This window comes from Megascapheus bottae, chromosome 5 (genome assembly GCF_031878675.1).
Source record: "Megascapheus bottae isolate mThoBot1 chromosome 5, mThoBot2.hap1, whole genome shotgun sequence".
Lineage (NCBI taxonomy): Eukaryota > Metazoa > Chordata > Mammalia > Rodentia > Geomyidae > Megascapheus > Megascapheus bottae.
In genome coordinates, this window is record NC_143513.1 from 72,496,020 (window position 1) to 72,521,329 (window position 25,310).

General features: G+C 43.1%; 1 protein-coding gene across 1 annotated transcript in view; it reads right to left on the reverse strand.

Moving 5' to 3' along the window:
• LOC150063615 (solute carrier family 23 member 1-like) overlaps window positions 1–15,009 on the reverse strand; it is a 52,434-nt gene extending 37,425 nt beyond the window's left edge. The window contains exon 1 of the mRNA XM_090332404.1: window positions 14,960–15,009. The gene's annotated coding sequence lies outside the window, so the exon portion shown is untranslated. The remainder of the gene's footprint in view (window positions 1–14,959) is intronic.
• Window positions 15,010–25,310: the final 10,301 nt, after the last annotated feature.

The following is a 25,310-nucleotide window of genomic DNA, read 5'->3' on the forward strand; positions in this document are numbered from 1 at the left end:
AAAGGCCAAGCAAAAGCATGAGACCCTGAGTTCAAGCCACAATACTGGCACTCAATTAATAAATTAGTTAATTAAATATTTCTTCTTGGAGAAATCTGACAATAAGCACCCAAACAATGATACAAGAAGCTAGGCCACCTCAGTTGATGAGTGGATCAACAAGATGTGGTGTTTATACACAATGGAATTCTATGCTGCTGTCAGAAAGAACAACATCGCCCCATTTGTAAAGACTTAGAAAAAATCATATTAAGTGAAGTAAGCCAGACTCAAAGGAAGATAGGCTCAATGGTTTCCCTCATTTGTCATAATCAATAGAAACCTTGGGCTCTCCTAGCAGAGATTTACAATAGAATAAAACCTACATACATAAGACCATACAGTATGACACTAAATGAAAGGACCTCCAGGATATAGAAACAAAAGCCATATAATGAGTGATTGTTGTCCTTAATGTACTATGTTATCTCTCATCTCTTTTGCTGTCACTTGGTTATCTCATATTGTTACAGTATTTCACCTTGTTATTTGATATATTGTATATGTGCGTATTTGGTTATTTGAAATAGGATAGGGAGAGTGGGGGAACAAGATGAGGGGTGGGGTGGGCGAAGGGAAATGGGGACCAAGACATGAGAAAGGGTGTCAATGTATGTGAAGTAATGCACCTTCTATCTGGTGACGGGGCCTGCATGTGTGGCCTTGGGTGTACAGGGACAAGTCTCCAGCTCCCAGGAACAGATTAGCAGAGTAGAAGATTCTTACACAGTGAGAGCAGCTGTGATTATAGTGGGGTGGGCTCCTTGCTTCTCTGAACCCCCAGCCCACCATCCGGACTAGGTGCTTCCCTAACTCCTCCATTATCCAGGTTTTCCACATGTGGCCTCAATAATCCTTCTTCAGCTCACTTGCTTGCCCTCTGCCTTTCCCAGTCAATCCCTACTGAAAAGCAGAGCCAGGCCCCCAGATTCCTGCCCTCACTCCAGTTTGCCTCATAGTGGCCCCTGGGAGACATTGCAGCCTTCAGAAATGGAGTCTTCAACTTACTTACCCAGATTTTTCCCTGCTCTGAGATTGGCAGTAAGAATCTCAAGGTAAGTTCAGACGGATGTGAGGGAGCAGTGGGTGTGCTATTCTCGGGGCCCTCCCTTGCTCAGAGGACCCTTTGCTGGAAGGCTGAGCACACTGGGTAGAGCCTGGCCATTGGCTGGCTCCAGAGCACAGCCAGAGTCCAGCCCAGGTTCCTAAGTAGCCCTTCTCTCTAGCCTGGCTAGTGACCCTGTACCCCTGTTGTGAGCAATGACAAGAACAGAGTCTTGGCTCAGTTATTTTGGGAGGGTGAAAACATTTTGGAGAGCATCATGGGGCCAGGGCTCACGGACGAGCTGGAGAGGCGTCCCCAAGGGGTCACTAGGATTTGATTTCACCTGTCCCACTGCATCATAAGGAAGCAAACGAAGCACTCTCTGAGTCTCAGGGATCTGAGCTGTGGAGATAAGTTACTTCTTTCTAAAAAGAAAGCCTAAGGCTGGGAAATCTGGAAAGCAATCATTGAGATGTTCCTTTACAGAGACCAGCAAGGTGAGCAGACGTGGATGGCACTGTCAGGAAATTCACCCTGCTGCACCTCTTGCCTAATCTTTTGTACCATTCCCAGGGGAGAGCTCAGGAGAACTTCTGTCTGAAGGTGACCTTAGCTGACAGCACCCATCCACCCACCCAGGGGGAGCTGAGGTTAGAGGCGGGGAGCCTGCGGTTGTCACTCCTATCTGAGAGTCTGAACTTAATCTAACGGAATGGGGCAGAAGATTGACCACCCCAACCCCTCTCTACCCCCTCCCAAGCACTCACCAAGCAGCTCGATTGCTCACAGCTGGGGTGGACAGAGCTCAGGACCAGGTGGGACCTGCTTCTGACTTCCCTTGGGGAAACCCAACAGAGGACACCAGGAAAGAGGTGGCTGCTCTAAGAGAGGAAGAAGAAGGGAAACGTCTCAATGGCTGCCTCAGCACAGAGGGCGGAGCTAGGAAGGAGGTGCCTGTAGGTCCTATCTGGTATCCTGATCCCTGGCATGCCCCTGTAGCCTCAGCCTGCCCAGGAATAAGGTGCATTGGGCTATGGCAAATGCTTCATGATTTCCAGAGAAATGAATGATTCCTGTGGCATTAAGGAAGCAAATTAGAGTCCAGCCTGCCAGTGTGTGTGTGTGTGTGTGTGTGTGTGTGTGTGTGTGTGTGTGTGTGTGTGTGTATTCAGCTGAAAACTAGGATAGAAATAGTTGTAAAGCTAACCCAACCAGCCTACACCTCAACTGAATGAGGAAAAGGGAATTGATTACTCCTTGTTCCAGAAGCTGCCAGCAGCCAGTGACTGTTCAGGTTCAGGGATGGAAACAACGGGTTTGCCAGGCTCTAATAAGAGCCTGAGAAAACAATGCTTCCAGTCTTTGGGACTTGTCTCCTAAGACTCAGAGACACACCAGTGGCCTGCCTTTTAGAGAGAGAAGTCCAACAAGGAAGAGTTTTGATGTGAGATTATGCAAGGTAATTGAAAGGCCCTCCTTAAAACTTCTTCATAAGCCCATCCTTGTGAAATCCAAAGCAAGTCAAGTCACAGCTACTGATGATGATGATAGGTGATGTTTAGTCCCAAGGTTCAGAAAACACATGGAAAAGCCCTTAGAAAAGCCAAGAGGAAGCCCTGAAAACATGACATTGAGATGCTTGAAGAGAGAAAAGACAAACCTGACCTGGGCTCAGACAGAAAACCAAGGTTCAAAACAAAACAAAAACCACCAAGTCAAAAGCCACTAGATGGTTACACTTTACAGAATACTGAATTATGCACCTTAGGCTATATTCTTATATGTGCTATCTTATTTAACTGGATGAAAAACTGAGAATTCAATTCAATCCTCACTTTACAGCTGAAGACATTCAGGTGTCAATGGTTAAGCTAATTATCCAGGGTTCATGGTTAAACCACAGCCAGTTAAGTGCAAAGTTCTAGCCAGTCTGGGCCTGGAGTGCCATGACCCCCATCCCCTGTGGCCAAGGAGATGTGAGAGCCTTGTGCTGGGACTTTGAGGAGAGAGGCCTTCACCACACTTGGATCTGAGGGGAGCAGGGGTACTGCTTAGTAGCTGCTGACAACCTTCTTCCTACACATACAACCTGAGAGCTGTGCCAATATGGAGAATAGAGCTGAGCTAACTAGAAGGCTGGGATCTGGTGATAGGTAAGCAAATTCCACCAAGTTATATTCAATCATGTCTCCTGAACAACAAGACTGTTTTGACACGTATTAGAGAAAAGCATGTTATTTTGGTCATGGTACCAGTATCATAGCACCTACACATATAAACCTAGATGACATTGTCTCTATTGCTTTCTGTATATCAAGGCCGTATTGACAACCTATTGTTCAAGGCTACAGGTCTGCATATCATGTTACTATATATTGTAGATTACAATACCACAATCTAAACAACAAAAGCAATAGGAATGTTCCCCTCTATTACAATCTCATTGTTTATGCAATCTCTGGTTGATTAAAATATTGTTATGCAGGGTATGACTGCACAACTGCCAGTAAGTTTTTTAATTCACACCCATAGAAATAAAATCTTTCATTTTCAATCAACCACCCAGCCAAACATACAAGTAAACAAAATCCAACAATCCACTAACACTATTGCCTATAATGCTAGACCAGAGTTTTTTTTCTAGAATTATTTGCACAGCACTTGGTAACTTATCACCTTTGCTAAAAATGTTTAAAGAATTTTCTTTTTTGCCAGTCCCAGGGCTTGAACTTAGGGCCTGGGCACTGTCCTTGGGCTTTCTCAAGGCTAGAACTATACCACTTGAGCCAAAGCACCACTTCCGGTTTTTTCTATCTATGTGGTACCAAGGAATTGAACCTGGGTCTGTATGCATACTAGGCAAGCACTCTTACCACCAGGCCAAACTCCTGGCCCTGGTTAATAAATTTTAAGAGCATCAAAACTAACTTAAACAAGAGCTGTAGGCTCAAGTTCTTAGCAAGTGTAAGGTCCTGTGTTCAAACTCCAGCACAATCAATCAAACAATAGCTTGAACATTGCTGACAACTTCTACATATTTTTCAAAAATAGAATTGTCTGAAATATGACAACAACTCAACTGAAAACTTGGAAATTATTTAAAGGCCGCTTGTCCATAAAGTGCTTTCCTCAAATGCATATCTAATTTTACATACATTGTGTGAGAATGGTAAAGAAATCAAAACCAGTCACCTCTCTTAAACTGTGGCTTGTTTAGCCAGGATTAGAGTTTGGAAATTCTAGGTTTGGGCTTGCAAAATTATTTAATTTTAATACTTGCAGCTTAAGAAAGCTGCCTCATATGGGTAATAATACTTGATTTATGAACTCATGGTTTAACTGATTTCCACTCTCATGCTTAATGGAATCTCAGTTTATGCAATAAGCATTGGCACACTGTGACTAATGTACGAAATGTGGCCCACTGTCTTTTGCTTTGGTAAATCAAATTTTATTGGAACATGGCCATATTGATTTTTGCTCACAGCCATGGTTGCATTTAGGCTACAACAGCAGAGCTGAACAGCTATGACAGGCTCACAGAGCCTAAAACATTTACTATATGGATCATTACAACAAGTATTTATTTACCTTTGTTCCATAAGTTCAAAAACTTATGTCCTTTTTCACTTTTTTTTGCCAGTCCAAGTGCATGAACTCAGGGTCTGAGCACTGTCCTTGGGCTTTCTCAAGGCTAGAGCTCCACCACTTGAGCCTCAGCACCATTTCTGGCTTTTTCTATATATGTGGCACCGAGGAATCAAACCCAGGTCTTTGTGCATGCTAGGCAAGCACTGTACCACTAAGCCAAACTCCTGGCCCTCATGTCTTTTTTTAAAAAAGACTTTTTTCCCTAAAGAAGTTTAATCTCATAAGAGGATCAAGCAGTTAACATTAGTAGTGCCAATATTTCCAAAAAGAAAAAATACATTAAGATCAATTTAAAAACCTTTAGCATATATGTCCCCTTTACTTATTATTAAGTACATAGATAATGAAGGCATGATTAAAATAGACATAATTAGGGGCCAGGAGTTTGGCAGAGTGGTAGAGTGCTTGCCTAGCATGCATGAAGACCTGGGTTCGATTCCTCGGTACCACATACATAGAAAAAAGCCGGAAGTGGTGCCGAGGCTCAAGTGGTAGAGTTCTAGCCTTGAGAAAGTCCAAGGACAGTGCTCAGGCCCTGAGCTCAAGCCCAGGACTGGTGAAAAAAAAAAGATATAATTAGTATAGCTAAGTGAGGGGAGTGTGTGTGTGTGTGTGTGTGTGCGTGCATGTGTGTGTGTGTGTGTGTGTGTGTGTGTGTGTGTGTGTGTGTGTGTGTGTGTGTGTGGTTTGGTTGGTTGCTTTGGGATTTTATTTTGTGTCTGCCAGTACTGGGGCTTGAACTCAGGGCTTCACTCAAGGCTGATGCTCTATCACTTGAGCCACACTTCACTTCTGCTTTTTTGCTGGATAATTGGAGATAAGAATTTCACAGACTTCCCTCCCCAAGTTGGCTTTGAACTGCAATTCTCAGATCTCAATTCTGAGTAGCTATGATTACAAGTGTAAGCCACTGGCTTCTGGCTTGGTTTGGTGCGTGTGTGTGTGTGTGTTTGTATGCATGTGTGCACGCATGCACACGTGCACATGCGCATATATGTAGGCACACATACCTGTCCTGGGGCTTGAACTCAGAGCCTGGATGTTGTCCCTGAGCTTTTATGCTCAAGACTATCACTGTACCACTTGAGCCACCACTGTACTTCAGCTTTTCAGTGGTAAATTGGAGATAAGAGCCTCACAAGACTTTCCTGCCCAGGCTGGCTTTGAACTGTGATCTTCAGATCTCAGCCTTCTGGATAGCTAGGATTACAGGCATGAGCCACCAGTACCTGACTTTGGTTTAGGACGTTTGAGACAGAGTCTTACTATATAACTCAGCCTGGCCTTAAACTGACAATTATCCTGTTACCTCTGTATACCTCTGAAGTGCTGGAATTACAGGTAGGCCCCACCATGCTGAATGCTATACTAAAGAGCTGTATTTTCCCCCCTTCAACTGCCATTGCCTTTGTTTTAATGTCTGGAACTGCACACCACAAACATTTTTTTTTGAGTTCAGTCTTGCTGAACAGAGACATTAGCCTAGAGCAGCTTGAGAAGGGGAACAGTTGCAATACAGGATTTGTCCTCACAATCTTTTATATCTGCTCTTGTATAAGAAATTATTTCTGCTGACACTTAAGCTTGTCTGACATGGGAAGTAGAAATCATGACTGGGAAACTTGGAAAAGTTTAGGAGAAAGCAATAATCTAGAAAGGGAGTCCTACCATCTCAGTGAATGGCATGAACCCTTGTTAAATGACCCTCAAATAAAGCCTGTTAACTCCACATTCAACTTTCCCACATCCTGGAAAATCACCTGCTAATATTTCTCACACATGTTTAATTCTCAAAGATTGTAGCATCTCCAGTAACCTCACCTAAGCTCTTTCCACTGTCCAAGGTTCTCCTTATAAGACAAAGGGGTTCGCCGAAGGTAGGGATAGGCCAGGCCTAGGGAAGGCTGAGTGTAAAGATTCCACCATGTTGGTCAGACTCCTGAGTGAGGAGCCCTACTTTTGGTACAGAGACTTCAGCCTGGAATTCTGACTTATATTTCAGATGGTGGCATAGCTCTCCAGAGAGATGCATGGGTCGCCAAAGCCTTTGTTTCTTGAAAAACCATCTAGGGTGCTACGTGTGTGTGGGGGGGGTGCATATGTGTGCCAGTACTGAGACTTGAACTTGGATCTCCAAATCTTACTTAGCTTTTTCACTCTAGGACTTGAGCCATGCCAACTTTCAGCTTTGTGCTGGATAGTTGGAGATAAGAGTCTGTTGGACTTGGCTGCCAGAGCTGGCTTTGAACCTTGATCTTCAGAACTCAGCTTCCTGAACAACCAGGGTTACAGATGAGAGCCACTGGCATCAAGCAGCAGTTGCTATTTTTAGTGTAGTATGATGAGGCTAGCAGATCAGAAGATGATTGGCGCTGGTTTTCATTACACCATTACCATGCAGAACCTTTAGCTCATTGCAGCACTGATATTATGTATCTGATCTAAAGGGACAAAGAATTTTACTTTTGCTGGGCACTAGTGGCTCACTTCTGTAATCCTAGCTACTCAGTTGGCTAAAAACTGGGGACTGCAATTCAAAGGTAGCCCAGGCAGAAAAGTCCAAGAGACTCTTATCTCCAGTTAGCCCCCAGAAAACCAGAAGAGCTGTGGCTTAAAGTGGTAGAGTGCTAGCCTTGAGCAATAGAACTCAGAGACAGCACCCAGGCCCTGAGTTCAAACCGCATGACCAACAAAACCAAGTTTTACTTTTCTGACATTAAGAGGTATGTAATCAAAATTTGTCTGCTAATTTGAAGAAAATGAGTAACGTCACTGGCAAGGACACCCTCGTTAGCCAAAGAGTGTTGAGTGAGGTACTTTGTACCTTACAAGAAGTAGAGTGAAAAAATAAGACTGAATCTGGAATGGTGGGACAGACTAGGTGGGAGCCAAGGCACATCATTAGATTAAGCTCAGCTGTGGGCATACAGAGGTCACGTGAAGCTTAAGTCACACACTGGACAAGTAGAAGTGGGTTTAAGGCCTTGGGGATTAGATGTGAATGTCTTGGGCATTGAGTCAAAAGCAGAAGCATGTGAATGGGCCAGGAGCCAGGCAATGGCAGCCCTTCCTAATCCAAGCGTCCTGGCTTAGCTGTAGCTCAGGCCAGCAGGGGGCTGGCAGGATACCAGCTACCAGGCAGCACAGCACTGACCTATCCTTGGGCAGATAGTGCCCACCCATGCCAACACACTGTGAGATGGGTCTAGGTAGCAAAAGCCTTGCCTGGCACCTTTTCCACCGTGGTGATGCCACTAACTCCTGAGTCCTCCCTCCACAGTGCAAGGAAGGCACTTGTCATGGCTTCATTGGCTGTGTGCCTCTTCCAAGAGTAGGTGGCAAGGGTCTGCTCTGCTGATCTGTCTGGTCTGCAGCAGCCTGGACTGTGGAGATGGACACACTGAGCATGTACAATGAGTCCTGACTCACTGCATGGGTGGAGGGGGTCAGGGAAGGCTATGACTCCTCCTCTGGAGGACTCAGGCTCATCACCCAGCTCAAGTATCCACCCAGGAGGATGAGGTATGGTTGAAGGCTCCAGAGCTGGGGCAGGGAAGTGCCCGCTGTAGGGTACAGCTAAAATCCCAGTCCTCAGTGAGCTTCCATCCAGCCTCACCTCACCACTGAGCTCAAGTTGGGTCACTGTGGTTAAAAGCACACAGAGACTACAACCTGTGCCTAGGGGCCCACACCAGGGTTCTCTAGACGGATGCAGGTAATTTCTTTCTGTTGCCTAGTTGGAATGGGAGATGACATCCTTGAATCTATCACCTTACAGCCTGTCAGCACCTGGAGTGACCGAACAAGGGCAGCAGTGACACCTGCTGGTAAAATATAAACCAGGCCCCGCCCCCCTCCATTCCCATAATTCTTACTGACATGCCAAGACTGTGTTGGGTCTTGTCCATGGTGCTGAACCATGTAGGCTAAGAAGAAAGGCCTTCAGAATTGGACTGGTAACAAAAGGCACTGACCTAAGATGTCTTGCTGCCTTGTAGGTTGTAAGTTCACCACAGGCACAGTTGCCAACCATATGTGATTTCCGCAGTCATGGGGCTAATGTCCCCGAGCCAAGGCCCAAATCCTGGCTGCTATCAAAGAAATGATTTCCTATTCTACATTCCAAGAGGACAATAAAAAAAAAGATATGATTCTCTGTCTGCAATGTTATTATCAACTTACAACAGAAGCCTAAGAGAACATTAGCACTGAGCTTTGTCTAAGCATATCTATTTGAGGAATATCCCGTCCTCCTTTTTCCTTCTCTTGGCCAGACACCCATCTCCCGGTGAAACACACCCTGCAACATTTATTATCCCTCAGTGTGTTTTGAAGCACATCCCAAGTAATGGGTATACCTCCACGAACAGGTCCCTATCCTTATGGAAAGTCTTTATCAAGTGGAAAAATAGACATTAATCAAATGATTATACAGATCAATATATAATTCCAATTGTGGTAAGTACTATAGAGGAAATGCGTATGTTGCTGTTAGACTTTATTACAGTTAGATTCTACATACTCAAGGAAGTCAGAAAGAATTTTCACTCACATTCAGGAAGGTCACAGAGGATCATACCACTGTTTTCCCCCTCTCTCCTTTGATTATTAGCTCAGGCTTGTTTCAAATTTGTGAATTTCCTGGCTTGATTTACAGACATGCACCACAATACCTCATTCCTCTTATCTAATTCCTCTCCCTCTCTGATCCCCCATCCTCTGTTACACTGGAGTATGAACTCTTAAGTTTGTTTTTCACTCAAGGCTAGCACTCTACCACTTGAACAATGCCTCCATTTCTGGCTTTTTGCTAGTCAGCTGGTTATAAGAATCTTGTGGATCTGCCCCCTGGGTTGGGTCTGAACAAGGATTCTCAGATCTCAGCCTCCTAGATAACTAGGAGTATAGACATGAGCCATCAGCACCTGGATCCCCTGTTCATTTTCCTTTCCTGACCACTTGCTCAGTTCCCTATAGTCAACATTCTTTCTTCCATCACGAGTTTCCCCTGACTGCACTCTTCCTTAGTTTATGAGAAACCTAATGTCAGGCAGTGTCCAAGGACCAGATTCAAAACTAAACATCACGAAACATAAAAGGACTAAATTAAAAGGCACAATGGGGACTGGCTGTGATACTGGATACATAAATGGAAATCCTACACAGTTTTCATTGAAATGTCATCCGATCTGAGAGCATATGCTTTGGCGAGGAGTGGATTTTTTCTGGATCTCTGACACAAAGAAGCCTACTCCAAGGAGCAATTCTCACAGTCTGTGACTTAGCTCAGCCCATGAACAAACACTCGCTCAGCTCCTCCTGAGCACTGTTGAGTGGGAAATGAGCCAGCTTCTCATCGTTCCTGGCAGATTTCTTAATTAACTTGCTGATACTGTCACTGTTTTGGAGTGGAGCCCTGCGTCTGCTATTTTTAGGGGCTTGTACTAGGAACCCACCTGTCATTCAGCTAGCCTGTTGCACTCGTGACACATATGTGGGTGCTATCAATCACACAGGGAAGAAGCTCTGCCTGAGTGAGGTGCCCACGAGACTCACCTCACTGCTTTTTAGGGCTTCCTGGTCCAATATCTTCCTCCCACTGAACCCTAGTCTGGCACTTCTAGATTAGTCTCTGGCCTTGCCAAGCCCATGGTCCTGAGAAGCCAGCCTGAGAGAAATACTGAGAAGGTCAGGGCAAGCCACCAGACCTGGGCGCTCTTCAGGGAAGCAGAGCACCTCATGTCAGTGAGTTGTAGCTAAAGCACCCATATGCGTGGACTGGCTCGGCCACATATCCTGTCCAACACAGAAATTATACAGTACCAGCTTTACTGGTGAATGAGTATCACCACCACAAGGTATTGAAGTGGGAACCTGTTACAACAGGACAGAATTTTTTATAAATCCCTGGCTCCAAATTTCTCCCATTATAGATGCAGAAATCGAAGCCCAGAAGAGCAAGATGACTTTGAACTGACTGAGTAGTCACCCAGAGGGTGACAGGCAAGAAGCCAAATATAAGCAGGATTCAGATCTTACCAACACTGTCAATAAAAGGTATTATGCCCAATGGGTAAATAGAGTCCTCACCTATAAAATGGAAGGCATCATGGGTATCTCTTTTAGACACGTTTGCCATTGCCAGTATAGAAAAAGACAAGAAGAATTTATAGCCAGCACAGTGACTATGCCTGTAATCCTAGCTACTCAGGAGGCTGAGATCTGAGGGTGACAGTTCAAACCCAGCCCGAGCATGAAAGTCCTTGAGACTCTTATCTCCAATTAATCACCAGAAAATCAGAAGTGGCACTGTGGGGTTAAGGGGTAGGGTGGTAGCCTTGAGCTGAAGAGCTCAGGGACAACACCCAGGACCAGAGTTCAAGTTCCACAACTGACAAAAAAAGGATTTATTTTGGCTCATAATTTTAGACTTTCCCATCTGTGGTTACTTGGATCCATTGCTTACGATCCTGTCTGTGGTGAAGCAGATCGTTATGAGTAGGAGCCCGTGGTAGAAAGTAGCCAGCTTCCACTTGCTTCTTGCTTCTTATTCCACTGGTGCCTCAACCCTATTGGATGGTACCACCCACACTCAGAAAAGGTCCTACCTTTTGCTGTTCTGCCTGCCAGTCATCTCTAGAAACATCCCCACAGATATGCCCAGAAGCATGCTTTACTAACCTCCTGGGCAGCTTTCAAGTTGACCAGCAGCATCGTCATCGTAACATCTCTGACGGGATTCTCTAACGACACAGGGGTGGCTCTCATTGTAATATGAGCTACTATGTGCTATCCCGTGTTATTATAGAAGGAGAGTTCAATTGGTGGTTTGTAGTTGCTATTTTACCTAGTGGAGGGATCAGGGTACCACTGAGCTATGAGAGGTCCTGAAGGCAGTGAGCACAAATGGTCAGACAAGTAAGAGTGTGTGCTTTGATTGAGTTATACAAGTGAACATAGACAAAAATAAGAATAAGGACAGAAAGGCTGAGAAGGTGACTTAGTGGTAGAGTGCTTGTCTCACATGCATGAAACCCTGGGTTCAATTCCTCAGTACCACATACAGAAAAAGCCAGAAGTGGTGATGTGCTCAAGTGGTGGAGATCTAAGTATCACAGTTCAAAGTCAGTCTATCCAGGAAAGATTGTGAAACATTTTGGGCTTGGGCTCAGGGCCTGAGCACTGTTCTTGGGTTTTCTCAAGGCTAGAGCTCTATCACTTGAGCCACAGCACCACTTCCAGCTTTTTCTATGTATGTGGTACTGGGGAATTGAATTTGGGTCTTCATGCATGCTAGGCAAGCACTCCACCACTAGGACAAACTCTCAGCCCAGATTGTGAAACTTTTATCTCCAATAACTATCAAAAAGCCAGAAGTGATGCTATGGCTGTGAATCAAGTAGATGAATACCAGCCTTGAGCAAAACAGTCTAAGAAACAACACCCAGGCCGTAAGTTCAAGCCCTAGCACTGATACAAAAAAATGATGATGATATGATGATAAAAATGTTCAGTGTTATTTCAAAAGAAGATGGAGGGAAATGGAGACAGAAACATGAGAAGGGGTATCAATGTGTATGAAGTAATGCACCCTCTATCTGGCAAATATAACTGTAACCCCTCTATTAATTACAATAAAAATATATGAAAAAAGATGGATAATCTCATTTTTAATTCACTGACTACTTTATTTCTTCAGTTCCCATCAGTGTTTTTCAGTACACAAGGGAAGTTTATTGCAATATTATTCATGGTGGCATAAACAACAGGAAAAACACAACACTGGAAACCAAGTGAATGCTTTTTCAATCAGTAATTGTCTGAATAAATCTGACCCATTGACACTGCAGGATTGAAGGCAAAATTAAAGAATTATCTCAACGAAATGAATAAAGAAGAGGTAGGAGAAGCTATTCTCCAAGGAGGGGAGGCGAGGGGATTACAGGGCAGTATTATTTAGAAATGAGAATGTGACTTACTTCAAGAAGGCAGAGATGAGATATTGGGAAAAATCAAAGCTGCTGAAAGGTGTGTTTACTTCTGACCTATTGACTTGTAATTTATATGGTGATTAAATTGCCAATGACTTGTGTGAGAACAAATTTGATATATGTATCCTTATGTGGATTAGGATTCACACAAAAAATACTAATCAAGGCAGCATTTAGTCCAGCTTTAATGAAATGACAAGATTACTTTGACCAGGCCTTCCAGAAGAGGAAACAAACCTTCCTTTTGGTTTCTGCTGGCAAAGAAGGAAAGCTTAGTAACTCGATCCGAAGCCACTATTAGTCGTACCCTTTCCTGCCCAGAGAAACATTTGTTTAGTATTGGAACTGTTCAGGACAATGGACAGAGAGAAGAGGAACGTCAGTGGTCCCAGGGGAGATTTGAATGTGACACAGGAGTTTAACTCTTTCTGTCCAACTAATTTGAGTGTTTTGAAAAGTTTCCAAATTCCTACAGAAAATTCGCATACATCCTTCATCCTAATGTTAACAACTGAGATAACTCAAGATCTCATGTTTGCCAGGCTGGTCTGTTCTGCTGAGCCGTGCCTCCTGCCTGTTTTCCCACTGGCTGTTTTTAGGAGAGAGCCTCACTCCCCTCAGGAGAAAGGAGGTGCACTTGAGCCATGATTCTTCTTTAGGCTTCCCATTGTTTCTGTGATGAAAGACATGCCACATTGTCCATCTTTCCTCTGTTGAGAAGGGGTCCTGAGAACTTTTCTATGTAGGCTAGCCTAGAACCTCCATCCTCCCATTCCCAGCCTCCCAAGTAGCTAAGGTGCCTTTTAAAATTTTTTCTTTAACTTCTGGGACATGTGGTTTTCCTTTATCGATTTTAGGCACGAATATTTGTAGATATGAAAACAGACTATGTATTCTTTTGCTGTCTTTCGTTGTCTTGTGTTCTTTTTTCCAACATTGTGTTTGTAAGACTGGTTCATACCATTGTATGCCTTCAATTCTTCCCTTCCTTCCTTCCTTTCTCCCTTTCTTCTTTTCTTTCTCTTGGGGCAGAACCCAAGGCCTTGTATATGCTAGAAAATGAGTCTACCACTGAATTATATCATCAACCTAGCTCATTTCTTCTTATTGCTTCATCTCATTCACCTATTTTAAATTTCTATCTTATCTTCTTAATCAACAACTGATAATTGCAAATGTGGAGTGCAATATGATTTTATAATATATGCATACATTGCGGAATGATAAAAATCAAGCTAATTAATGCAACTGGCACGTCATTTATTTGTGGTGAGAATGTTTAAAATCTAATCTTTTGACAATTTTAAAATACAATACATAAATACAGGTGGCTCATAGCTGTAATCTCCAGTACTCAGGAGGCAGAGATCAGGAAGATGAATCTGAATCTGGCCCTGTGCAAAAAATACAAAAGCAGAAAGAACTCAGGGTGTTCTCCAAGTGGTAGAGCACTTGCCTAGCAAAGCACAAGTTTCTGAGTTCAAACCCAAGTGCCACCAAAGGCATACATTATTATAGTCACCAGGCTGTGTCATAAATTACTAGAACTTAAATCTCCCGCTTAACTGAACCTTTGTCCCTTTTGATGGATATCTCTATTCTCATCCCCCTCCTCCTCCACTCTCTGGTCAACTACCATTGTACTTTCCACTGCTATGGGCCTCACTTTGTGTGCGTATGCCAGGCCTGGGTACTATCCTTGAGCTGGTTTTTTTTTTTTTTGACAGTTCTGGGCCTTGAGCTCAGGGCCTGTGCACTGTCCTTCGGCTTTCTCAAGGCTACAGCTCTACCACTTGAGCCAGAGTACCACTTCTGTCTTTTTTTTCTATGTATGTGGTACCAAGGAATTGAACCCGGGCCTTCGTGCATGCTAGGCAAGCACTCTACCACTAGGCCAAACTCCTGGCCCTCCTTGAGCTTTTTTGTTCAAAGCTAACACTCTACCACTGGAGCCATAGCTCCACTTCAGGCTTTTGGGTGATTAATTGGAGACAAAACCTCACAGATTTTCCTGCCCAAGTTGGCTTTGAACCAAATCCCCATATCTTAGCCTCTTGAGTGGCTACGATTACAGGTGTGAGCCACTAGCTCCTGGCCTTACCTTTAAAACAAACAAAAAAATACAATTGTTTAATCCAGAGCCTCACAGATGTAACCTGCACCCTACCACTGAGCTCCACCGACCACCCACAACGTTTTTAGATCTGACATATAAGTGAGATCCTTTACTCACTTCTTAACCCAGTCGAATCACGTTGCCTTTGTCACTTTCTTTGTACCACCACATATCCAGCTTGGAATGCCGTATGCTCTCTGCCTTCCAAATCTCCAGCCTTCATTGAGCAAGCTCTGCTTGTCCTGACTCCCCTGGCTAGCAGGCTTTATCTACCGTGATGCTGACTCAGTCTTCATGGCTGAAGGTGTCCCTCCCTCTACTGTTTGGGCAACAGTCTGCACTTCATGGTGTCATGAACTCTCCATTGTGTCTTTCCTTTCCCAAGTAGAAGAAAAGTTTGTGGCAACCACTACTCTTGAGCCTGTGACCATCAGTATTCAAAAACACGCCTCCTCACCCTGGTGGGGCCTCAGTCAATGTATAGCCAACAAATACATAGACACAATGTCATCCATCTTGTCTTGGATTAAAACTCAGCCTTCTCTGGATTTGCAGAGCCCCACTTTAGGTGGTCCTCAAAAAGGTTCTTGGGGGCTGGGAGTTTGGCTTAGTGGTAGAATGCTTGCCTAGCATGCACGAAGACCCAAGTTCAATTCCTTGGTACCACATACATAGAGAAAAGCCAGAAGTGGTTCTGTGTTCGAGTGGTAGAGCTCTAGCCTTGAGAAAGCCCAAGGACAGTGCTCAGGCCCTGAGTTCAAGCCCCAGGACTGGCAAAAATGGGGAGGGGAGTTCATGGGCACAGGATTCCAGCACACTGGATATTCCGTCACACAGTGGGGTGTGTGTGTGTGTTTGAGAGAGACAGAGAGAGAGAGGAGAGAGAGAGAGAGAGAGAGAGAGAGAGAGAGAGAGAGAGAGAGAGAGAGAGAGAGAGAGAGAGAGAGCGCACGCATGCATGCTTATGTAATAATTGCTACCATGACATCTGGTGAAGATTAGTAACTCCTCAATGTCAAATATAATCAGGATAATTATTCAACAGTGTCAAGTTGATCATCTTAGGCAATCAAACCCAGGCTTCCTCCAGGAGGGCTGTTTGGAAGAGTTCAAACTTGGGAGCCATTGGAACTCAAGGTTTTCTTTCAGGAAAAGAAGTCTGAACTCTGAGGTCCAGAGTGGAGTGTGCCCTGTGCCCTGACTTTGGGGGCTGCCTTGGTCCCCCCATCCCCCGCCTACAGGCCTCCTCTGCTTAACCCACAAATTTCCTATTACATCACTCTCATCCTCAGTCATGGGCTGCTCTCTCATTTGCTAGGATAGAGTCTCTACCACTTGTGCCACACCTTTTTTTTTGGGGGGGGGCAGTCCTGGGCTTGAGCTCAGGGACTAAGCACTGTCCTTGGACTTTCTCAAGTCTAGAGCTCTACCACTTGAGCCTCAGCACCACTTCAGGCTTTTATTTTCTATGTATGTGGTATTGAGGAATTGAACCCGGGTCTTTGTGCATGCTAGGCAAGCACTACCACTAGGCCAAACTCCCAGCCCCAAACCTTTTTCGCTTTAGATAGATTTTAGATAGAGGCTTAAAGTTTTGTCCATGTCAACCTCAGATCAAGATCCTCCTACCTATGTCTCCTGTGTTGCTGGATATAAGATGTTAATCATAATCCTCCGGGTCTCTTCTCCCAAGTAGCTAGGATTACAGGCAGGAAGCACCATGCCCAGCCAGGTACTCTCCTATTAACAGTGAAGAATCCATGCAGTCAATAGCTGCCAGTACCAACTACAACAGCAGCAGTAGTGTTTCATTGGGGGCAGGGAACATTCTATATAAAATTATTTCAGGGGGGTGTGGGGGGGAGGGTAATGGGTACCAAGACATGTGAAAGGGTATCAATGTATGTGAATTAATGCACCTTCTATCTGGCAAATATCATGTAACCCTTTTACTAATTACAATAAAAAAATAAAATAAAAAATAAAATTATTTCAGTGCAAATTCTTTGCATTTTGATTGTGCTCTAGGCTTTGGAGCATTTTCATTCACAATACTCCATGAAAGCCTTGCTGCCACATGAGTGTAGGGATTTCGGTGTGTAATTGATGGAGCAGAGAGGCAAGACATAGTGCTGTATCTTCCACTGGCAAGTGGTGATACTTTCTGCCATTTTGTTCAGAGGCCTCTCAGCCAAAGCTGGGGAACAGAGGATTTTTTTTCTTTTTTTGTCCATCATGGGGCTTAAACTCTGGGCCTGGGAGCTTTCTCTAAGCTTTCACCACTCAAGGTGAGTGCTCTAACACTTTGAGCCACAGCACCACTTCAAGTTTTCTGGTGGTTAGTCGGAGGTAAGAGTCTCATAGACTGGACCGGGAGTTTGGCCTAGTGGTAGAGTGCTTGCCTAGCATGCACGAAGACCCAGGTTCGATTCCTCGGTACCACATACATAGAAAAAAGCCAGAAGTGGTGCTGAGGCTCAAGTGGTAGAGCTCTACCCTTGAGAAAATCCAAGGACAGTGCTCAGGCACTGAGCTCAAGCCCAAGACTGGCAAAAAAAAAAAAAGAGTCTCATAGACTTTCCTGCCAAGACTGGCTTCAAACTGTGATCCTCAGATCTCAGCCTCTTGAGTAGTTAGGATTACGGGTGTGCCACCAGTGCCCAGCTCAAGTCCCTCATGGCAGAAAGTAGCATTACCCTATACTCATATTCTAGATGCTCTGGTGTGATAAACAATTCTAGATGAGGGAGGAACCTTGGAGGTTACTTAACCCAGTCTTGCATTGGATGCAAAGAATTCCCTTTACCAGTTGCTATGGGTTGAGTGACCCTCACAGGTCCATGTGTTAAGGATTTAGGTCCCAGTGCTATTTGGGAATGGCAGAGCCTTTAGGAGGGGGAGCCTGTTGAAGGTCTTTAGGTTATTGGCCTTTCTATCTTTTGACTCCTGATTCATGATGTGTGGATGGTTTTGTCCCATCACACACTGCTGCCATATGTTGGCTTCACCAGGGACCTTAAGAGTGTGACATCCTGATCTTGAACGGAAACTCCAGAAGGATAGGTCAAAAGAAATATTTTCTATTTGTTTCTGGTGTTTTGTCATAGTAATATGAAGTTGACTGATACACCAACTCTTGACTATGTTTAGTCTTTTTTATATTAGCTCTCCCTTTAGTCTTTTCCTGTAAGTCTGAATTGCTTTCAGTGGGACCTATGGAAAATGTCTAATACCTTTTTTTCAAATATATGTGGAGGGTCTCCTTTCTTGTCTTGCCGAAATAGTCTAGCTGCCTCAAACAATGATTCCTTCCATTAACATAATATGAGCTAATGAAATGCTAAGCACTTTATATTTGAGCCTTCCAAAACTCTATGATAATAACCCATACTCTATTATCCTGATGTGACATGTGGAGAATTTGAAGTTAGAGATTTAACTACTATGCCCAAGGTCACTCAGCTGACAGATGGTGAAGCTGACTGTTGCATCTAGCAGTCTGAGTTTATGACTTTGCTAAAGCACTTCTACTATAGCCCTGACTGTTCCTTCTCTATCCTCTCCTCTTGCCTCCAGTCCAACAACAGTCTTCACATGTTAACTGAACAAAATGTGGGCTGATGAATCTGAAAAGCAAGTCTTTACTGTCAACACCCACTCATTGCGCCCAGCGGCAAGTCAAATCATTTTATGATACTTGTGGTGTACACACACCCCTCAAAGACACCATAACCACAGTCACCACACAGCCTTGGAACCAAGTAGCATTACTTGGGGCTTGCTATTAAGACTATGAGCTCACAGGCCTCTGCTTAACCCACAAATTTCCTATCACATCACTCTCATCCTCAGTCATGGGCTGCTCTCACAGGCCTGGGACCACCTGCTCATACAAACAAGCGCCCTCTACTGGTGGAGTTGGCATGGCTGGTTCCTTGTTCCAATTGTTTGCAGATCCCTTTCTCAGTGTAGCTTTCTTTTCCATCCATCCATCCATCCATCCATCCATCCATCCATCCATCCAATGTTTCAAGTATATAAAAGTAATCAAACCAGGCACTTACGGCTCATGCTTGTATTCCTAGTTACTTAGGAGCTCTAAGGATTGAAGTTCAAAGCCAGCCGAGACAGAAAAGTCCATAACATTCTTATTTACAATCAACTAGAAAAAAAAAATCTTTAAGTGGAGCTGTGACTGAAGTGGTAGAACACTAGCCTTGAGCAAAAATACTCAGGGTCATTGCCCAGGCCCTGAGTTTAATCCCCAGGACCAGCATGCATGCACATACATATGCACACATGCATGTTCACATGCATGCACAAAGTAATCAAGTTAAATATGGTGCCTACTCTTCAAGAACTTGCATTTCCCCATTCGGGTGCTTGAAGAAAAGCAGCTTCTTTAGCATATGTATAGCACATGCACGTGATACTTTTTTTTTTCCTAGTCCTAGGGCTTGAATTCAGGGCCTGAGCACTGTCCTTGGGCTTTCTCAAGGCTAGAGCTCTACCACTTGAACCATAGCACCACTTCTGGCTTTTCTATGTATGTGGTACCAAAGAATCGAACCCAGGCCTTTGTGCATGCTAGGTAAGCACTCTACCACTAGGCCAAACTCCTAGGATGCTTTTATTGACCCACAATTCTACCATGTCTCCTCCTACTTAGACTATTGTTGGTTCATTTTCAACAAAAGCGGAACCTCACTGACTCACCATTCTAGCCTCTTTCTCCCAAGTCCCCTACAGAGACCCCAAATTCTTTCCCATCTAAGATCAGATGTCTAAACATGCCCTGAACAGTCTCCTTTTGATACTTTTTCATACTCTGAATCTCTCTCTAACTGTAGCAAATAAAGTCCCATTTATCTCTAATTCTCACTTCTTTGAATCACCTTGACACCCTTACCCTTCTAAAACTCTTAACATTCAATCTTGTTTGTAGAACTGAACAACCAAAAGTTTCCAGTTTGAGAGTAGACAAAATCTTATTTTTGTACCCTCTGAAGCACCTGGCATAATGCCCAATCCAAAGTAGATATTTTATGAAATCCTATATCAAGCCCAAATCAAGCCCATATTGTAGTCCTAATTATATCCTAATTATGAGGAATTCCTAATTAAGAGGAATTATGTCTAATTCCTCCTCTATATACCTGTACTTCAAATATCCAAAGACAATTATCTTGCCCTTGTTCCTTAACTGTATCTAGAAGATACTGGGTAAGTTGGTTGTCCTATAGAAAGTTAAAACATCTGGGGGCTGGGAATTTTGCCTAGTAGTAGAGTGCTTGCCTAACATGCACAGAGACCCAGATTCGATTCCTTGGTACCACATATATGGAAAAAAAGCCAGAAGTGGTAGTGTGGCTTAAGTGGTAGAGCTCTAGCCTTGAGAAAGCCCAAGGACAGTGCTTAGACCCTGAGCTCAAGCTCCAGGACTGGCAAAAAAAAAAAAAGGTTAAACATCTGGATATAAACACATAATCATAGGCTGTGGCTCCAGTGGTACAGTGCTAGCCTTGGGCAGAAAGAGGTTCAGGGTCAGGGACAGTACCCAGGCCTTGAGTTCTAGATCCCCACTACAAAAGAAAAAAATAAACCAAACCAAACAAACACAAAGTCCTGAAGCTCCTACTGTCTTCCCATCCAAGCTTTAACTCATACCCAAGATTTGGGATAAATAAATATGGTACCTCCTCACACCTTTTATCTGCCACCACTCAGAGAAAATAAGGGGAAGAGCTAAAGCTACCTTTATCTTAGTCATTGTATATGTATCATTGAAAAACTAGAGTTTTGCTACAAAGTCATAGATAAGTGTATGTAGAATGTAATCAGCAGTTCTAGCTCTGTTAAAATATTATCACGTAAAACAAAAACTTAATGTCTCCGCCCTATAGTCTGCTTTTTTGCATATAATGAAATCTAACAAAAATACAGGAGTTCCTGCTATTAAATAGCACCATTACAAAACGTAATATACCAGATATTTTATTTTTATTTATTTTTTTGCCAGTCCTGGGGCTTGAACTCAGGACCTGGACACTGTCCTTGGATACTTTTTGCTCAAGGCTAGTGCTCTGCCACTTGAGCCACTATTTTTGGCTTTTTCTGAGTGTAGTACCAAGGAATTGAACCCAGGGCTTCATGTATGTTAGGTGAGTACTCTACCACTAGGCCACGCTCTAGGCTATCAGACATTTTATTAGTAGTGTTTTAAAATATTTTACAAATACTAAAGCTTTGTAAATAAGAGTCACAGACCACTGCTTCCCCTGAGAAGCAATGTCCCGGAGTTAATAACTCACTGAGTTAATACCACAAGGCTCTTGAATTAGTAGCCTTAAGAGTTCTGAAATTTTCCAGACCATTCACATATACACACACAAATTAGACTATTAATTTCTATTGGTCTTGTATATTCACTTTCTTAGCTATGAAGGGAATACTCAACATACACTACCTTTAGAATACATATATATATACACATATATATGCACCAATTCTTTGAACACCTGGGCCAATGTTATCACTCATGGAAATAATTATTTTGTCTTTTCTTTGAGATGGGGTCTTTCTATGTTGCCTAGGCTGGTCTTGAACTTGGGTTCAAATGACTCTCACTTCTGCTTCTGGATGTCTGGGATTGTAGACATTGTTACCCAACTTTTAAAATAATTTTAAAAAATCAATTCTTCAAAAAATAATAAATCATTTCCTCCTTTTTTTTTTTTGCCAGTCCTGGGGCTTGAACTCAGGGCTTGAGTACTGTCCTTGAGCTTTCCTCTAGGCTAGTGCTCTACCACTTGAGTCATAGCAGCACTTCTAGTCTTTTCTGTGTATGTGGTACCAAGGAATCGAACCCAAGGCTTCATGCATGCTAGGCACATTCTATCACTAGGCCATTCTCCTGGGCCCCTCAATTTTTCTTTCTTTCCTTTTTTTTTGTCAGTCCTGGGGCTTATACTCAGGGTGTGAGCACTGTCCTTGGACTTTCTCAAGACTAGAGTTCTACCACTTGAGCCACAGTACCACTTTCAGCTTTTTCTATAAATGTGGTACCGAGGAATCAAACCCTGGTCTTCATGCATGCTAGGAAAGCACTCTACCACTAGGCCAAACTACCAGCCCCCACTTCTGGCTTTTCTATGTATATGGTACCAAGGAATCAAACCTGGGTCTTCATACATGCTAAGCAAGCACTTTACCACTAGGCCAAACTCCTTAATTTCTTTAGGAACATTTTTTTCAAACATATTGTCAAAGGTATTGTCTGCAGGCTGATCTTGACCTAAATAAACAATTTAATAAGAACAAAGAGTACTAATTTAAAAAAAAATTTTTTTAGCCAGGTGCAGTGGCTCACGCATGTAATCCTAGCTACTCAGGAAGCTGAGATCTGAGGATCAAGGTTCAAAACCAGCCCGGGCACAAAAGGACCTGAAACTCTTATCTCCAATTAACCCCTAGAAAATGGGAAGTGGGGCTTGGTTCATGGGTAGGGTGGTAGCCTTGAACTGAAGAGGCTCAGGGACAACACCTAGGCCCAGTGGTAGGGTGGTGATCTTGAGCTGAAGAGCTCAAGGATAGCTCCCAGGCCAAGTTCAAGCCCCATAACCCACAAAATAAATAAATAAATAAATTTTATTGTCAGGGTAATGTATACAGGGGTTACAGTTACATTTGTCAGGTAGTGAGTGCATTATTCTCACACATTGATACCTCTTCTCATGTTTTTGTCCCCATTTCCCTCCCCCTACCCAGAGTACCAATTTTTGTTTTGCTTTGTTTTGTTTTGCCAGTCCAGGGGCTTGAACTCAGGGCCTGAGCATCTTGGACACTTTTTGCGCAAGGCTAGCTCTCTGCCACTTGAGCCATAGGCTACTTCCAACTTTTTCTGCATATATGGTACTGAGGAATTTGTGCATGCTAGGTGAGCAAGAATACTAATTTTTGTGACCAAATAAATACCTAGGTTTTTTCCCAACTGTTTTCAAATAGTTCATGCTAATGATTTTGTCATCTTTCATCTGGACAGATCGTATGTCCTCCTCTGGCAGGACCTATCTCACAATTGTGTTTAGATTATATAAGGTTTCTGATTTTACATTATCTAATAATAAGGATTATTAAATCAAAGTAAAATTTGAGAACTCTCATGCAGTAGAGTCCATGCCTTCAAGTTCTGGCAAACTTTGTTTAAAGCTCTAACTGAATTTAAATTTTTATTGTGTGATTATAACAGAGTCTCCATAGAAATACATTGTCCCTAAAATACAGTTCATCTATAGTTGAGAGTAGACTATTTTAACTCCATTGAAATTTCTAGAATTGCTCTAATTCAGTTAAGTCTGGAAAACAACCGACGTCCATCTGAGTCCCTTAAAACCATAGTAAACTGTGCCTTTAATGTTCAGCCTAAAATTTAATAATGCCTTGTATGATTACCTTTCAGAAAATAAACCATTGACTCTAAATCTAAACAGCTATTTGAAAAGATGTTGAAAGACATCATTTCAATGTAAGAAAAAAACACACACAAATACACATATACACACTGGCAGGGTGCTTCAAACCAAACCAAGGACTATACAACATATGGATAACACTCATCACTCATTGGCCAATAGCAAAAACATTACTTTTTTTTTTGGCCAGTCCTAGGGCTTGAACTCAGGGCCTGGGCACTGTCCTTGGACACTTTTTGCTCGAGGCTAGCCAGTACTCTGCCACTTGAGTCACAGCACCTCTGGCTTTTTCTGTGTATGTGGTACTGAAGAATTGAACCCAGAGCTTCATGCATGCTAGGCAAGCACTTTATCACTAGGCCACACTCCCAGTCTGGGGCAAATGTTCTTCTATATAAGAAAATGGTTTGAGTCTTTTAATCTTTGGAAAGTGAAGGACTAAAAAGAGGGATTGAATAACATCTGTTTTCAATGAGAACAGATTCCAATATAGGTAGAAATACTGATATCAGATCTTTCCTGCCTAGGCCAGCCATTTCATGACCTTTCCTTGTGGATTCTAACCAGAAGATACAAGACCTAATGACATTGGCAACAAAGGTTGCCCAAAAGACTGTCCAGGTCTTCTAATAAGATAGCTCAAATTTGGCAGACTATTTGTGCTATCAAACTTCCAGTCCAGATTTCAGTCTGATTCATGAGCATTTAACCAAGGACTACCAAGCATTGGCGAAGTCTCTACTGTAGAATGCAGAGGTGAAAACAAGTTATATTGCCTTAGACAAACAGAAATACAAGAAAATACTTAGGTTGCATGAAAACATACCAGAAAAGAGAGCAAACTATCAGGATGGAAAATGGAGTAAAAGTTAAAAGCAGAGGTCCAAAAATAAAAATTTAAGAACAGAGAAACAGCTGCAAGAAGTTCACTTTGAAATAAGCCAAACACATTTCCCCTGGACACGAGTGGTCAGAGATAAACAACCTATTAAGACAAGGTGCAATGGCACATGCCTACAATCTGAGCTATTCTGGAGGCAAAAGTCAGGAGTACAACTAGAGGCCTGCTCGTGCAAAGTCAGGAGAACCCCATTTCAAGCAGGAATCTGTATATCCCAGCTATTACAGAAGCCACAGGTAGTAGGGTAATGGTTTGAGGCTGCCCCTTGGGGGTGGGGGGGAGATCACAAGAACTTATTCCTAAAATAACTGAAGCAAAAAAGGGTTATGGAGGGTAGTTCAAGTGGTACTGTGCTTGCCTAGAAAGTATGAGGCACGAGTTCAAATCCCCATCCCATAAAACAATAACATAAAAATAAAGGAAAAGCCTACTCTATGTCCACTGTTCCCATTACAATGGATTTAAATAGTGCCACAGTTAGAAACATCATTTCAAAGTTTCAGAACACAGATATACTTGCCATAAGCTGCCCAAGGAAGAAAGCCAGATGACATATAGGAAACATTCAAAGAGTGGCTTTGGATATTCAATAGCAAATAAGAAAAATGTGGAAAAATAGGCTTTTCATTGTTCTAAAGGGAAAATATGTCTAACTTAGAATCCTATATCCACCAAACTCTTTACAAAGATATAAATTACAATTTTTCATGTGTCTATTTCTCAAGAAATTAATAGAGAATGCCATTCCAACCAAGTACAAGACTAAAAGAAAGGAGTAAAAGGTATGGGATATGAGAAAAATGAAAGAAAAACACGATCTGAGAAAGGAAATCTGTACACCAGATTTGGGTGCTGTGACTGGATACAGACACCTGCCAGCATTAAGATTCCCACTGCCATTACACCAGCTGGTCCCCAAGGCCAGTTTGGCTCAGGTTCTCTCTGTACCCATCCAGTTTTGACCAAGGCTTCCATCTCTGTTCTCTCTTCCAAGCCCTGTTGAAGTAGTCAGCTATTTAAAACCCCATGATTACTCCTGAGTGTTGTGCTTTCACTTCTTCCAGAGAAATATAGGGAAGCCATGGTGAGTTTAGAT